The sequence below is a fragment of the Pseudophryne corroboree genome, unplaced genomic scaffold, assembly GCF_028390025.1.
Source record: "Pseudophryne corroboree isolate aPseCor3 unplaced genomic scaffold, aPseCor3.hap2 scaffold_697, whole genome shotgun sequence".
Lineage (NCBI taxonomy): Eukaryota > Metazoa > Chordata > Amphibia > Anura > Myobatrachidae > Pseudophryne > Pseudophryne corroboree.
This window is the reverse complement of record NW_026970281.1, coordinates 242,869-260,116: the sequence shown is the minus strand read 5'-3', so window position 1 is coordinate 260,116 and position 17,248 is coordinate 242,869. Positions and strand designations below refer to the sequence as shown.

The following is a 17,248-nucleotide window of genomic DNA, read 5'->3' as shown; positions in this document are numbered from 1 at the left end:
CAAAGCCAAGTATCTGATTAACACCTTTGTAGGGATGGTTTTTCACCTATTACTAAATTAAACTTGCTTCATTGGAAAGGCAGCAAGTGATGTCATCCAAGCAGTGGGTCAAAGTTTGCTTCAACCCTCGTCTGCTTATGAAAAGAGAAAAGGGATATGCAGGGCATGGCGGCCTTTTGCGACGCTTGGATGACCCCTAGTTCGCATTAAACACCCCCACCCTCCTTCGGTGTGGGGCTCATGTTGGCCATGCCCCAGCCCCTGAAGCATTCAAGCTGATTTCTTGCAGCAGCTGGGTACTGTAACAGCTCCAGAGCTGCTCTGTAAGGCAAGTAAAAGGGTGTGGGCCCTGCAGCACTACCTGTAGTTTGCATTGTGCATTGGAAGGCACAAAGTAAGCAGACGGGAGGAGAAGTCAGGATAGTGCACAAGGTTATAGAAGGGAGGGGCTCAAGAAAAGAGAAGTGGAAACAGACAGCATACTAGGCTGGAGAGAGACCTGAGACAAAGAGATCTGAATTATACGAGAGCCGTCCAGGGGAAACACAAATTATGCAGTCAAGTTTCCCACATTTGGGGAAATCGCAAGGGGCAGCACACCCAGAGTGCAATGGGTGAGCCTTGCCCTGGGAGAAGCACCTTCATGATCATAGTATCTCACCTGGCAGGTTAGTAGGAGTTGGGCTAGAGCTGGGGAGGGTCGCTGCTCGGGCACTACCTTTCAAGTGAAGGAGATCCAACTGAGGCAGCACAAGGGAACTCTCAAAAGAAGAACAAGGCTAGAGGAAGATCTGAGACAAAGAAATCTGACTTTACCAGAGCTGACCAGAGGAAAGCACAAACACAGTCCACCACTACCACAAATAATGCAGTCGAGTTTCCCACATTTGGGGAAATCACAGGGGTCAGCATACACAGAATGCAATGAATGAACCTCACCCTGGGAAAACAATCTTCATGACAATAGTATCTCCTATGCAAAATAAGTATGATTTGGGATAGGGCTGGGGAGGGCCGCTGCTCAGGCACATCTCTGTCAAGTAAAGGAGATTCAACTGAGGCAGCACAAGGGAACTCTCATCTGGGGACAACAACTGCAGGGAGAACACATATTTTCAGATGAACATGGGGTGGCAGAAGGCTGCCTAATACTGAAGCACCCCCAAACAACAAACCAAATGCAACAACTAGTGCAAGCATTCCTGGGGGATGGCCTGCAGCAGATGGATTTGAATATGGTGATGTCATCCAAGCAGTGGGTCAAAGTTGGCTTCAACCCTTGTCTGCATATGAAAAGAGAAAAGGAGCGTGCAGGGCATGGAGGCCTTTTGTGGTGCTTGGATGACCCCTAGTTCGCATTAAGCACCCCCACCCTCCTTCGGTGTGGGGCTCATGTTGGCCATTCCCCAGCCCCTGAAGCATTCAAGCTGATTTCTTGCAGCAGCTGGGCACTGTAACAGCTCCAGAGCTGCTCTGTAAAGCAAGTAAAAGGGTGTGGGCCCTGCAGCACTACCCGTAGTTTGCATTGTGCATTGGGAGGCACAAAGTAAGCAGACGGGAGGAGAAGTCAGGATAGTGCACAAGGGTATAGAAGGGAGGGGCTCAAGAAAAAAGAAGTGGAACCAGACAGCAAACTAGGCTGGAGAGAGACCTGAGACAAAGAGATCTGAATTACATGAGAGCCGACCAGGGAAAACTCAAATTATGCAGTCAAGTTTCCCACATTTGGGGAAATCGCAGGGGCAGCACACCCAGAGTGCAATGGGTGAGCCTTGCCCTGGGAGAAGCAACTTCATGATCATAGTATCTCACCTGGCAGGTAAGTAGGAGTTGGGCTAGAGCTGGGGAGGGTCGCTGCTCGGGCACCCCCCTGTCAAGTGAAGGAGATCCAACTGAGGCAGCACAAGGGAACTCTCGAAAGAAGAACAAGGCTAGAGGAAGATCTGAGACAAAGAAATCTGAATTTTACCAGAGCTGACCAGAGGAAAGCACAAATACAGTCCCCCACTACCACAAATAATGCAGTCGAGTTTCCCACATTTGGGGAAATCACAGGGGTCAGCATACCCAGAATGCAATGAATGAACCTCACCCTGGGAAAACAATCTTCATGACAATAGTATCTCCTATGCAAAATAAGTATGATTTGGGATAGGGCTGGGGAGGGCCGCTGCTCAGGCACATCTCTGTCAAGTAAAGGAGATTCAACTGAGGCAGCACAAGGGAACTCTCATCTGGGGACAACAACTGCAGGGAGAACACATATTTTCAGATGAACATGGGGTGGCAGAAGGCTGCCTAATACTGAAGCACCCCCAAACAACAAACCAAATGCAACAACTAGTGCAAGCATTCCTGGGGGATGGCCTGCAGCAGATGGATTTGAATATGGTGATGTCATCCAAGCAGTGGGTCAAAGTTGGCTTCAACCCTTGTCTGCATATGAAAAGAGAAAAGGAGCGTGCAGGGCATGGAGGCCTTTTGTGGTGCTTGGATGACCCCTAGTTCGCATTAAGCACCCCCACCCTCCTTCGGTGTGGGGCTCATGTTGGCCATTCCCCAGCCCCTGAAGCATTCAAGCTGATTTCTTGCAGCAGCTGGGCACTGTAACAGCTCCAGAGCTGCTCTGTAAAGCAAGTAAAAGGGTGTGGGCCCTGCAGCACTACCCGTAGTTTGCATTGTGCATTGGGAGGCACAAAGTAAGCAGACGGGAGGAGAAGTCAGGATAGTGCACAAGGGTATAGAAGGGAGGGGCTCAAGAAAAAAGAAGTGGAACCAGACAGCAAACTAGGCTGGAGAGAGACCTGAGACAAAGAGATCTGAATTACATGAGAGCCGACCAGGGAAAACTCAAATTATGCAGTCAAGTTTCCCACATTTGGGGAAATCGCAGGGGCAGCACACCCAGAGTGCAATGGGTGAGCCTTGCCCTGGGAGAAGCAACTTCATGATCATAGTATCTCACCTGGCAGGTAAGTAGGAGTTGGGCTAGAGCTGGGGAGGGTCGCTGCTCGGGCACCCCCCTGTCAAGTGAAGGAGATCCAACTGAGGCAGCACAAGGGAACTCTCGAAAGAAGAACAAGGCTAGAGGAAGATCTGAGACAAAGAAATCTGAATTTTACCAGAGCTGACCAGAGGAAAGCACAAATACAGTCCCCCACTACCACAAATAATGCAGTCGAGTTTCCCACATTTGGGGAAATCACAGGGGTCAGCATACCCAGAATGCAATGAATGAACCTAACCCTGGGAGAACAATCTTCATGACCATGGTATCTCCTATGCAAAATAAGTATGATTTGGGATAGGGCTGGGGAGGGCCGTTGCTCAGGCACATCTCTGTCAAGTAAGTTGCATTTGATTTGTTGTTTGGGGGTGCTTCAGTATTAGGCAGCCTTCTGCCCTACCATGTTCATCTGAAAATATGTGTTCTCCCTGCAGTTGTTGTCCCCAGATGAGAGTTCCCTTGTGCTGCCTCAGTTGAATCTCCTTTTGGAGAAGACCTCAATAAGATTGTAGCTGATCTGGCTACTGCTAAAACAGCTTGCCTACCTAGTATGACTCCTACCACGCAGAAGGCTAAAAGTACTTTTCTTGGCCCTTTCATCCTCCAGGTAAAGCGTACCCAAGGTCAGGCATACCCAAAGCAAGCTCATGTTTCCAGACCTGCCAAGCCCAGACTGAAGCAATCCTGGGCTGCCCATCAGCCTGCTTCCAAAACGGACAAGCCTGCCGCATGACGGTGCAGGCCTCCCTCTGGGGGATCCCAGGGTGGGGGGCCCGACTTCTAGGTTTGGCAAAGAAAGGTATAATTCTAAGCTAGAGAATTCTGTTTGGAGCTCACCTTGTACTTTGTGAAGAAATAATCAGCATTGTGGCTGAGCAGATACATGTAGTGTGTGGCTGCAAACTGCATGGATCTGCTGCGTTGTAATGCTGATTCTTTTTTTTTGCAAAGTACCAATAGCTTCATATAATGTTCACAATTTTTATGCAGGATCAAATAGCTCAATAGGTAGGGTGTTTGATTAGAATTCAACAGGTTATAGGTTTGAATCCTGGGTATGGTAGTTTGAGATGTGTTATTTAATAAAGTATGTTGTTCTGACTGCCGGCATCCTATCACCTGGGATATCATACTAAATAAATGGAGTTGATCAAATTTTTTTTTTTTTTTTTAACTAGGGACAATTTCCAGATACTTCCCTTTATAACTGAGATTGCCCCCTGGAACTTCACATCAGTTGACAACTATGCATGAGTGGGCAGTGCTTGCCCTGGATCTGTCCACCCATTTATGTGCCGCCATAAAATAAAGCATGACTAACAGTTATCCTGGGCGTACACTACACAATTATCTGTCAGGCTATCTATCCAGTCTGGATGGTTGGAATGAAAATCTGGTAATGTATAGGAGCAAATGTCAATTAACCATTTGCTCCCAAACACTAGAAAAGTGGTCAAAAATGGTCATTACACAAATTGGTTAAACCCAAAATTTAACCAATTTGTTTAGGGGACCATTTTTGTCCATTTTTTAGTGTTTGAGAGTAAATCGTTGATGGTCATTTGCTCACATAGATAACCGGATTTCTATTCCAACCAGCCAGTGTTGGAGAGATGGTCTGCCAGATTACATAATGCATACCAGAGCCATAACTAGACTTTTTGGTGCCCTGTGACAGAGAATTATATGCCCTCCCCCCCATTTTTGCAATATGGACAAAAGGCGCATGCCTTGTGGGGAAGGGGCATAACAAGATTGGTCTCAGAGAAAGCACATGAGATATGAAGATATATCTAGTATACTTGACACTCAATGGTTTGTGGTATTGCAGGGGTGCCCTCCTTAAATGCATATACAGTCACACATGGCATGTTTGTGTAAATGGCATATCAGCAGTCAGCACTAACTGGTGACATGCCATTTGTACAAGTAAGCCATGTGTGACTAATATATAAACATACTTTATTAAATAACACCTCAAACTATCATACCCAGGATTCAAACCTAAAACCTGTTAAATTCTAATCAAACACCCTACCCATTGAGCTACTTGATCCTGCATCTATTCTAACCTCCAAAAACAGATTCAGTTGCATTTTCCAGCGTGTTTTGTTTGCGCCTTTGCAAATGTCTTACATCGACAAACTTATTTAGTACTATTTTGCAAATAGGGTTACATTGTCGCAACATTGTGTTCCCTAATTGCTTGATTTTTTAAATGCAAAAATTGATAAAGACACCTGATAATTGCTCTGTGGAGTCTTCTTTTGTGTCTACTTCTTATCTACATTTAATTCCCTACCTATAATCAAGGCATTTTTAAATGCTGGGTGCTGCCAGGACGTGAGGCCTACCTAGTCTTTAGATCTGAATTTGAATGTACTTGTGAACTAACTTAATTTCCTACTTCTAAATTCATTCCTAAATTCACTACTTACATTAATCCTGTAGTTGGGCATTTTGAGCCTTCAATTGTGGGCATTGTTTTGTGTCCAGACCAGCAGCTGGTGGTGTGCATTTGCTGGAAAGGCATCGAAGACCTCCGATATGCTGCATCCCCTGATGTGTGTCTGCCTCAAGTGGCTGTCAGCAAATGCATGCTAGACACCCCATTCCAAGCTGATTGTGACATCACGGAACATGCATCATAGAACAGGCATGCTAGAACATGGGTCTTCAACCTGCGACCCTCCAGCTGCTGTGGAACTACATATCCCAGCATGCCCTGCCTCAGTTTTAGCATACCTTAAAAGCAAAACTGTGGCAGGGCATGCTGGGATGTGTAGTTTCACAGCAGCTGGAGGGCCACAGGATGAAGACCCATGTGCTAGAACCAAACCGCAGGTACATTGAATGCTAGCAAGCTGAATGTTTAAATCCTTTTTGTTCCGCAGCATTCCAATGCGGAAGATTCCATGGAACCAGAGATTATTCCATTGAGAAGGACATGCTGCCTGGATGACTGCACTGTGCAAATTAAATCACGGAGCCAGTTGGCTTGTGGGTGGCTCTGGTGACTGGGTGGTTGGGTGGGCGGTGTGTCGGAGGTGGAGCACATGCAAATGAATGTGTATCATCCAGCTAGTGAGAGAGAAAACTCATGTAGGAGTGTGCCTGCTTGTCAGTGAGTTATGCACCTTGCCAGACGTCAAATCTACATGGAGCAACTGGAGGGGACAAGAGCAGGTTTGGAAAATATAGACAGAAGAGCATATATGCTGGCGCATTCTCCATGATTGTGTCAGCTTATGTTTTGGTGCACTGCACTTTCCTCCACTAAGTTTTAGCCATTTTGTTTAAACGCAAGTGTAGTTGCTTCTCGCTCTTTTGGCTGTGATATTGTATTGTGGTTGAAGAGTCTGCTGGAGGGATTGTTTTCTTCATTGGCGAGAGACTGAAGATATTCCAGGATGGAAGGCTTGGGAACACTATCCGTTTTTCAGTTGTGGAAGAGTTGAAAGACCGGATTGGACTACATTCTATAGTAAAGGGTATCTTTGTATTTATTAATCCTCCCTTTATATGTGTCTGTCTTTCAATAAAGCTTTGGGCTTGTGATTCCGTCACCCTCTTACACTCCACACCCATAGCCTTATTAACTATTGTATTGTTTAAATGTATAGTGCAGTTCATGATTTATAGTGTAGGCTGACCTGTGCTGTAGTTCTTGAACTGTACTATACCGACAGCATTTGTATTGTGTTTTGGCTGTGCTGCAACACAGTACTTATGTGTGTAATGTTTATGTATGTTTTTTTGCTTCTTTATGTCAATAAAGACTGCTTTTTCAATACAATATCTGAAAACAATCAATGTTTATCTTTGATGGCAATAGAAGTGGTATGATATTTGCTGCTTTTGAAAGGCAATATCTGATATGTCCCCTATCTGGGAACCATTAAATGGCTTTTCAGAAAAGGGAGATGGGAGAAGAGCTTTCAGTACTTGTAGGACCGATGCACATTTCCTATTCTAGCCTCCAAAAACAGATTCAGTTGCATTTTCCAGCGTGTTTTGGATGCGCCTTTGCAAATGTCTTACATCGACAAACTTATTTAGTACTATTTTGCAAATAGGGTTACATTGTTGCAACATTGTGTTCCCTAATTGCTTGATTTTTTAAATGCAACAATTGATAAAAACACCTGATAACTGCTCTGCGGAGTCTTATTTTGTGTCTACTTCTTATCTACATTTAATTCCGTACCTCTAATCAAGGCATTTTTAAATGCTGGCGACTGCCAGGACGTGTGGACTAACTAGACTTTAGATCTGAATTTGAATGTACTTGTGAACTAACTTAATTTCCTACTTCTAAATTCATTCCTAAATTCACTACTTACATGAATCCTGTAGTTGGGCATTTTGGGACTTCGATTGTGGGCATTGTTTTGTGTCCAGACCAGCAGCAGGTGGTGTGCATTTGCTGGAAAGGCATCGAAGACCTCCGATATGCTGCATCTCCTGATGTGTGTCTCCCTCAAGTGGCTGTCAGCAAATGCCTGCTAGACACCCCATTCCAAGCTGATTGTGACATCACGGAACATGCATCATAGAACAGGCATGCTAAAACATGGGTCTTCAACCTGCGACCCTCCAGCTGCTGTGGAACTACACATCCCAGCATGCCCTGCCTCAGTTTTAGCATACCTTATAGCAAAACTGTGGCAGGGCATGCTGGGATGTGTAGTTTCACAGCAGCTGGAGGGCCACAGGATGAAGACCCATGTGCTAGAGCCAAGCCGCAGGTACATTGAATGCTAGCAAGCTGAATATTTAAATCCTTTTTGTTCCGCAGCATTCCAATGCGGAAGATTCCATGGAACCAGAGATCCTTCCATTGAGAAGGACATGCTGCCTGGATGACTACACTGTGCAAATTAAATCACGGAGCCAGTTGGTTTGTGGGTGGCTCTGGTGACTGGGTGGTTGGGTGGGTGGTGTGTCGGAGGTGGAGCACATGCAAATGATTGTGTATCATCCAGCTAGTGAGAGTGAAAACTCATGCAGGAGTGTGCCTGCTTGTCAGTGGGTTATGCACCTTGCCAGACGTTAAATCTACATAGAGCAGCTGGAGGGGACAAGAGCAGGTTTGCAAAATATAGATAGAAGAGCATATATGCTGGCGCATTCTCCATGATTGTGTCAGCTTATGTTTTGGTGCACTGCACTTTCCTCCACTAAGTTTTAGCCATTTTTGTTAAGCTCAAGTGTAGTTGCTTCTCGGCCTTTTGGCTGTGATCTTGTATTGTGGTTGAAGGGTCTGCTGGAGGGAGGGATTGCTTTCTTCATTGGCGAAAGACCAAAGATATTCCAGGATGGAAGGCTTGGGAACACTATCCGTTTTTCAATTGTGGAAGAGTTGAAAGACCGGATTGGACTACATTCTATAGTAAAGGATGTCTTTCTATTTATTAATCCTCCCCTTATATGTGTCAGTCTTTCAATAAAGCTTCGGGCTTGTGATTCCCTCACCCTCTTACACTCCACACCCATAGCCTTATTAACTGTTGTATTATTGTACAGTTTAAATGTATAGTGCAGTTCATGATTTATAGTGTAGGCTGGCCTGTGCTGTAGTTCTTGAACTGTACTATACCGTCAGCATTTCTATTGTGTTTTGGCATTGCCGCAACGCGGTACTTATGTGTGTAATGTTTATGTATGTTTTTTTGCTTCTTTATGTGCATCGGTCCTACAAGTACTGAAAGCTCTTCTCCCATCTCCCTTTTCTGAAAAGCCATTTAATATATGGTTCCCAGATAGGGGACATATCAGATATTGCCTTTCAAAAGCATCAAATATCATACCACTTTTATTGCCATCAAAGATAAACATTGATTGTTTTCAGATATTGGCTTGAAAAAGCAGTTTTTATTGACATTAAAAAACATACATAAACATTACACACATAAGTACAGTGTTGCAGCACAGCCAAAACACAATACAAATGCTGACGGTATAGTACAGTTCCAGAACTACAGCACAGGCCAGCCTACACTATAAATCATGAACTGCACTATACATTTAAACTATACAATAATACAACAGTTAATAAGGCTATGGGTGTGGAGTGTAAGAGGGTGAGGGATTCACAAAACCGAAGCTTTATTGTAACACAGACACATATAAGGGGAGGGTCAATAAATAGAAAGATATCCTTTACTATAGAATGTAGTCCAATCCGACCTCTGTGCTCTTCCACAACTGAAAAACAGATAGTGTTCCCAAGCCTTCCATCCTGGAATATCTTTGGTCTTTCGCCAATGAAGAAAACAATCCCTCCCTCCAGCAGACCCTTCAACCACGATACAAGATCACAGCCAAAAGGCCGAGAAGCAACTACACTTGAGCTTAACAAAAATGGCTAAAACTTAGTGGAGGAAAGTGCAGTGCACCAAAACATAAGCTGACACAATCATGGAGAATGCGCCAGCATATATGCTCTTCTATCTATATTTTGCAAACCTGCTCTTGTCCCCTCCAGCTGCTCTATGTAGATTTAACGTCTGGCAAGGTGCATAACCCACTGACAAGCAGGCACACTCCTGCATGAGTTTTCTCTCTCACTAGCTGGATGATACACAATCATTTGCATGCGCTCCACTTCCGACACACCACCCACCCAACCACCCAGTCACCAGAGCCACCCACAAGCCAACTGGCTCCGTGATTTAATTTGCACAGTGTAGTCATCCAGGCAGCATGTCCTTCTCAATGGAAGGATCTCTGGTTCCATGGAATCTTCCGCATTGGAATGCTGCGGAACAAAAAGGATTTAAATATTCAGCTTGCTAGCATTCAATGTACCTGCGGCTTGGCTCTAGCACATGGGTCTTCATCCTGTGGCCCTCCAGCTGCTGTGAAACTACACATCCCAGCATGCCCTGCCACAGTTTTGCTATTAAGGTATGCTAAAACTGAGGCAGGGCATGCTGGGATGTGTAGTTCCACAGCAGCTGGAGGGTCGCAGGTTGAAGACCCATGTTTTAGCATGCCTGTTCTATGATGCATGTTCCATGATGTCACAATCAGCTTGGAATGGGGTGTCTAGCAGGCATTTGCTGACAGCCACTTGAGGGAGACACACATCAGGAGATGCAGCATATCGGAGGTCTTCGATGCCTTTCCAGCAAATGCACACCACCTGCTGCTGGTCTGGACACAAAACAATGCCCACAATCGAAGTCCCAAAATGCCCAACTACAGGATTCATGTAAGTAGTGAATTTAGGAATGAATTTAGAAGTAGGAAATTAAGTTAGTTCACAAGTACATTCAAATTCAGATCTAAAGACTAAACACAAAACACAAAATAAGACTCCACAGAGCAATTATCAGGTGTCTTTATCAATTGTTGCATTTAAAAAATCAAGCAATTAGGGAACACAATGTTGCGACAATGTAACCCTATTTGCAAAATAGTACTAAATAAGTTTGTCGATGTAAGACATTTGCAAAGGCGCAAACAAAACACGCTGGAAAATGCAACTGAATCTGTTTTTGGAGGTTAGAAAAGATGCAGGATCAAGTAGCTCCATGGGTAGGGTGTTTGATTAGAATTCAACAGGTTATAGGTTTGAATCCAGGGTATGATAGTTTGAGGTGTTATTTAATAAAGTATGTTTATATATTAGTCACACATGGCTTACTTGTACAAATGGCATGTCACCAGTTAGTGCTGACTGCTGATATGCCTTTTGCACTAAAACAAATTAAAATGGTAAAAGTTATTGTACTTTAAGTAAAAATAAAAGCTAAAATATCAATCCCAGTTTTGGATTACTTTAATGAACAAAAAAAAAATGCATATAGCAAAGGATAGTTTCAATCTGCCTACCTCTGGGTTATGGGCCCAGCATGCTTCCATTGCAGTACTCTGCTGCACATGTAAGTGCAAGAGATCCTGAAGCACTCACTCATCATGCGAAAGTACCAATGTGTTTCTTCATTGGTTGCTGGAAGAAACATCTTACAAAAACTCTCCAGATTATTGACTTTTTAAAGTTTTTCTAGGAAACGTTCTAGATGAATGCTTATTAATCTTTGTCAGTATGGACTTTTTGCAAAGTGTCTCTGTGGCGCAATCGGTTAGTGTGTTCAGCTATTAATCAAAAGGTTGGTGGTTCAATCCCACCCAGGGACGTAATTGACCTTGTAATCAGATTTTGGTGATATTTAAGTAGACAAGTCAAAATTGCAAACCCCCTCTTATGGTGTAGGGTACCTGGCCTTCTCTGATGTAATCAGAGTTAGATTTGATTAAGTGATTTTATAAAAAAAACAGCTAGGAAGCACAATTTAGCAGTGGGTTGCAGAGAAAAAGAAAAATGCTGGCAGAAAAATCCAATTGAGTGATTAAACAGCTCTTCATTTTCTGGGTTTATTTTTATGATAACAAATTTGTTCTCTGAAAAGTGTCCACAAAGCCAAGTATCTGATTAACATCTTTGTAGGGATGTTTTTTCACCTATTACTAAATTAAACTTGCTTCATTGGAAAGGCAGCAAGATGCATCCTCATTTCAATATCTACGGAAATAATACAGGTTGACACCAGGAAACATTAACGCCACTGCATCTTTGCTGTTTTCTCATGTGGAAGTCTGTTTAATGTGAAAACAAGGTGATATCTAATTAGCACACAGGTAAGGAATTAAGAAAATCTTTATTTAAGGGTGAAGATGTTTCTCACAAAATCGTTGCCCCAATGCATCATTGAAATTCAAGCTGGAAAGATGATTTTAATATATCACTTGTACATTTTGTATTGCTCTTCTGGTGACAATGTAGTTTGTTTTTGTCAATTACCATTTTAATAATCGGGTAAAGAAAATTAATTGGATTTTTGAAAGAAAACAATACTGTCAATATACTATTAAAACAAATTAAAATGGTAAAAGTTATTGTACTTTAAGTAAAAATAAAAGAGCAAAAATATCAATCCCAGTTTTGGATTAATTTAATTAACAAAACAAAATGCATATAGCAGAGGATAGTTTCAATCTGCCTACCTCTGGGTTATGGACCCAGCATGCTTCCATTACAGTACTCTGCTGCACATGTAAGTGCAAGAGATCCTGAAGCACTCACTCGTCATGGGAAAGTACCAATGTGTTTCTTCATTGGTTGATGGAAGAAACATCTTACAAAAACTCTCCACATTATTGACTTTTTAAAATGTTTCTAGGAATCGTTCTAGATGAATGCTTATTAGCCTTTGTAAGTATGTACTTTTGCAAAGTGTCGCTGTGGCGCAATCAGTTAGTGTGTAAGGCTATTAACCAAAAGGTTGGTGGTTCAATCCTACCCAGGGACTTAATTGACCTTGTTATCAGATTTTGGTGATCTTTAAGTAGACAAGTCAAAATTTCAAACCCCCTGTTATGGTGTAGGGTACCTGGCCTTCTCTGATGTAATCAGAGTTAGATTTGATTCAGTGATTTTATAAAAACAGCTAGGAAGCACAATTTAGCAGTGGGTTGCAGAGAAAAAGAAATATGCTGGCAGAAAAATCCAATTGAGTGATTAAACAGCTCTTCATTTTCTGGCTTTATTTTTATGCTAACTAATTTGTTCTCTGAAAAGTGTCCACAAAGCCAAGTATCTGATTAACATATTTGTAGGGATGGTTTTTCACCTATTACTAAATTAAACTTGCTTCATTGGAAAGGCAGCAAGATGCATCCTCATTTCAATATCTACTGAAATAATACAGGTTGACACCAGGAAACATTAACGCCACTGCATCCTTGCTGCTTTCTCATGTGGAAGTCTGTTTAATGTGAAAACAAGGTGATATCTAATTAGCACACAGGTAAGGAATTAAGAAAATCTTTATTTAAGGGTGAAGATGTTTCTCACAAAATCGTTGCCCCAATGCATCATTGAAATTCAAGCTGGAAAGATGATTTTAATATATCACTTGTACATTTTGTATTGCTCTTCTGGTGACAATGTAGTTTGTTTTTGTCAATTACCATTTTAATAATAGGGTAAAGAAAATTAAGTGGATTTTTGAAAGAAAACAATACTGTCAATATACTATTAAAACAAATTAAAATGGTAAAAGTTATTGTACTTTAAGTAAAAATAAAAGCTAAAATATCAATCCCAGTTTTGGATTACTTTAATGAACAAAAAAAAAATGCATATAGCAAAGGATAGTTTCAATCTGCCTACCTCTGGGTTATGGGCCCAGCATGCTTCCATTGCAGTACTCTGCTGCACATGTAAGTGCAAGAGATCCTGAAGCACTCACTCATCATGCGAAAGTACCAATGTGTTTCTTCATTGGTTGCTGGAAGAAACATCTTACAAAAACTCTCCAGATTATTGACTTTTTAAAGTTTTTCTAGGAAACGTTCTAGATGAATGCTTATTAGTCTTTGTCAGTATGGACTTTTTGCAAAGTGTCTCTGTGGCGCAATCGGTTAGTGTGTTCAGCTATTAGTCAAAAGGTTGGTGGTTCAATCCCACCCAGGGACGTAATTGACCTTGTGATCAGATTTTGGTGATATTTAAGTAGACAAGTCAAAATTGCAAACCCCCTCTTATGGTGTAGGGTACCTGGCCTTCTCTGATGTAATCAGAGTTAGATTTGATTAAGTGATTTTATAAAAAAACAGCTAGGAAGCACAATTTAGCAGTGGGTTGCAGAGAAAAAGAAAAATGCTGGCAGAAAAATCCAATTGAGTGATTAAACAGCTCTTCATTTACTGGCTTTATTTTTATGATAACAAATTTGTTCTCTGAAAAGTGTCCACAAAGCCAAGTATCTGATTAACATCTTTGTAGGGATGGTTTTTCACCTATTACTAAATTAAACTTGCTTCATTGGAAAGGCAGCAAGATGCATCCTCATTTCAATATCTACGGAAATAATACAGGTTGACACCAGGAAACATTAACGCCACTGCATCTTTGCTGTTTTCTCATGTGGAAGTCTGTTTAATGTGAAAACAAGGTGATATCTAATTAGCACACAGGTAAGGAATTAAGAAAATCTTTATTTAAGGGTGAAGATGTTTCTCACAAAATCGTTGCCCCAATGCATCATTGAAATTCAAGCTGGAAAGATGATTTTAATATATCACTTGTACATTTTGTATTGCTCTTCTGGTGACAATGTAGTTTGTTTTTGTCAATTACCATTTTAATAATCGGGTAAAGAAAATTAATTGGATTTTTGAAACAAAACAATACTGTCAATATACTATTAAAACAAATTAAAATGGTAAAAGTTATTGTACTTTAAGTAAAAATAAAAGAGCAAAAATATCAATCCCAGTTTTGGATTACTTTAATTAACAAAAAAAATGCATATAGCAGAGGATAGTTTCAATCTGCCTACCTCTGGGTTATGGACCCAGCATGCTTCCATTACAGTACTCTGCTGCACATGTAAGTGCAAGAGATCCTGAAGCACTCACTCATCATGGGAAAGTACCAATGTGTTTCTTCATTGGTTGATGGAAGAAACATCTTACAAAAACTCTCCACATTATTGACTTTTTAAAATGTTTCTAGGAATCGTTCTAGATGAATGCTTATTAGCCTTTGTCAGTATATAGTTTTGCAAAGTGTCGCTGTGGCGCAATCAGTTAGTGTGTAAGGCTATTAACCAAAAGGTTGGTGGTTCAATCCCACCCAGGGACTTAATTGACCTTGTGATCAGATTTTGGTGATCTTTAAGTAGACAAGTCAAAATTTCAAACCCCCTGTTATGGTGTAGGGTACCTGGCCTTCTCTGATGTAATCAGAGTTAGATTTGATTCAGTGATTTTATAAAAACAGCTAGGAAGCACAATTTAGCAGTGGGTTGCAGAGAAAAAGAAATATGCTGGCAGAAAAATCCAATTGAGTGATTAAACAGCTCTTCATTTTCTGGCTTTATTTTTATGCTAACTAATTTGTTCTCTGAAAAGTGTCCACAAAGCCAAGTATCTGATTAACATATTTGTAGTGATGGTTTTTCACCTATTACTAAATTAAACTTGCTTCATTGGAAAGGCAGCAAGATGCATCCTCATTTCAATATCTACTGAAATAATACAGGTTGACACCAGGAAACATTAACGCCACTGCATCCTTGCTGCTTTCTCATGTGGAAGTCTGTTTAATGTGAAAACAAGGTGATATCTAATTAGCACACAGGTAAGGAATTAAGAAAATCTTTATTTAAGGGTGAAGATGTTTCTCACAAAATCGTTGCCCCAATGCATCATTGAAATTCAAGCTGGAAAGATGATTTTAATATATCACTTGTACATTTTGTATTGCTCTTCTGGTGACAATGTAGTTTGTTTTTGTCAATTACCATTTTAATAATCGGGTAAAGAAAATTAATTGGATTTTTGAAAGAAAACAATACTGTCAATATACTATTAAAAAAAATTAAAATGGTAAAAGTTATTGTACTTTAAGTAAAAATAAAAGCTAAAATATCAATCCCAGTTTTGGATTACTTTAATGAACAAAAAAAAATGCATATAGCAAAGGATAGTTTCAATCTGCCTACCTCTGGGTTATGGGCCCAGCATGCTTCCAGTGCAGTACTCTGCTGCACATGTAAGTGCAAGAGATCCTGAAGCACTCACTCATCATGCGAAAGTACCAATGTGTTTCTTCATTGGTTGCTGGAAGAAACATCTTACAAAAACTCTCCAGATTATTGACTTTTTAAAGTTTTTCTAGGAAACGTTCTAGATGAATGCTTATTAGTCTTTGTCAGTATGTACTTTTTGCAAAGTGTCTCTGTGGCGCAATCGGTTAGTGTGTTCAGCTATTAATCAAAAGGTTGGTGGTTCAATCCCACCCAGGGACGTAATTGACCTTGTGATCAGATTTTGGTGATATTTAAGTAGACAAGTCAAAATTTCGAAAACCCCTGTTATGGTGTAGGGTACCTGGCCTTCTCTGATGTAATCAGAGTTAGATTTGATTCAGTGATTTTATAAAAACAGCTAGGAAGCACAATTTAGCAGTGGGTTGCAGAGAAAAAGAAATATGCTGGCAAAAAAATCAAATTGACTGATTAAACAGCTCTTCATTTTCTGGCTTTATTTTTATGCTAACAAATTTGTTCTCTGAAAAGTGTCCACAAAGCCAAGTATCTGATTAACATCTTTGTAGGGATGGTTTTTCACCTATTACTAAATTAAACTTGCTTCATTGGAAAGGCAGCAAGATGCATCCTCATTTCAATATCTACTGAAATAATACAGGTTGACACCAGGAAACATTAACGCCACTGCATCCTTGCTGCTTTCTCATGTGGAAGTCTGTTTAATGTGAAAACAAGGTGATATCTAATTAGCACACAGGTAAGGAATTAAGAAAATCTTTATTTAAGGGTGAAGATGTTTCTCACAAAATCGTTGCCCCAATGCATCATTGAAATTCAAGCTGGAAAGATGATTTTAATATATCACTTGTACATTTTGTATTGCTCTTCTGGTGACAATGTAGTTTGCTTTTGTCAATTACCATTTTAATAATCGGGTAAAGAAAATTAATTGGATTTTTGAAAGAAAACAATACTGTCAATATACTATTAAAACAAATTAAAATGGTAAAAGTTATTGTACTTTAAGTAAAAATAAAAGAGCAAAAATATCAATCCCAGTTTTGGATTACTTTAATTAACAAAAAAAAAATGCATATAGCAGAGGATAGTTTCAATCTGCCTACCTCTGGGTTATGGACCCAGCATGCTTCCATTACAGTACTCTGCTGCACATGTAAGTGCAAGAGATCCTGAAGCACTCACTCATCATGGGAAAGTACCAATGTGTTTCTTCATTGGTTGATGGAAGAAACATCATACAAAAACTCTCCACATTATTGACTTTTTAAAATGTTTCTAGGAATCGTTCTAGATGAATGCTTATTAGCCTTTGTCAGAATGTACTTTTGCAAAGTGTCGCAGTGGCGCAATCAGTTAGTGTGTAAGGCTATTAACCAAAAGGTTGGTGGTTCAATCCCACCCAGGGACTTAATTGACCTTGTTATCAGATTTTGGTGATCTTTAAGTAGACAAGTCAAAATTTCAAACCCCCTGTTATGGTGTAGGGTACCTGGCCTTCTCTGATGTAATCAGAGTTAGATTTGATTCAGTGATTTTATAAAAACAGCTAGGAAGCACAATTTAGCAGTGGGTTGCAGAGAAAAAGAAAAATGCTGGCAGAAAAATCCAATTGAGTGATTAAACAGCTCTTCATTTTCTGGCTTTATTTTTATGC

The 17,248-nt window shown here is 40.8% G+C and overlaps 6 non-coding genes across 6 annotated transcripts; all 6 read right to left on the bottom strand.

Moving 5' to 3' along the window:
* Positions 1–512: 512 nt before the first annotated feature.
* On the bottom strand, positions 513–676 carry LOC135038073 (U1 spliceosomal RNA). The gene has a single exon (XR_010232496.1). It is a non-coding gene; the product is annotated as a U1 spliceosomal RNA (small nuclear RNA).
* A 150-nt stretch (positions 677–826) lies between these two features.
* Positions 827–990, bottom strand: LOC135038045 (U1 spliceosomal RNA). The gene has a single exon (XR_010232470.1). It is a non-coding gene; the product is annotated as a U1 spliceosomal RNA (small nuclear RNA).
* A 674-nt stretch (positions 991–1,664) lies between these two features.
* Positions 1,665–1,827, bottom strand: LOC135038002 (U1 spliceosomal RNA). The gene has a single exon (XR_010232434.1). It is a non-coding gene; the product is annotated as a U1 spliceosomal RNA (small nuclear RNA).
* Positions 1,828–1,979: 152 nt separating this feature from the next.
* LOC135038034 (U1 spliceosomal RNA) lies at positions 1,980–2,143 on the bottom strand. Its single transcript, XR_010232459.1, has one exon. It is a non-coding gene; the product is annotated as a U1 spliceosomal RNA (small nuclear RNA).
* A 674-nt stretch (positions 2,144–2,817) lies between these two features.
* On the bottom strand, positions 2,818–2,980 carry LOC135038001 (U1 spliceosomal RNA). Its single transcript, XR_010232433.1, has one exon. It is a non-coding gene; the product is annotated as a U1 spliceosomal RNA (small nuclear RNA).
* Positions 2,981–3,132: 152 nt separating this feature from the next.
* On the bottom strand, positions 3,133–3,296 carry LOC135037981 (U1 spliceosomal RNA). The gene has a single exon (XR_010232415.1). It is a non-coding gene; the product is annotated as a U1 spliceosomal RNA (small nuclear RNA).
* Positions 3,297–17,248: the final 13,952 nt, after the last annotated feature.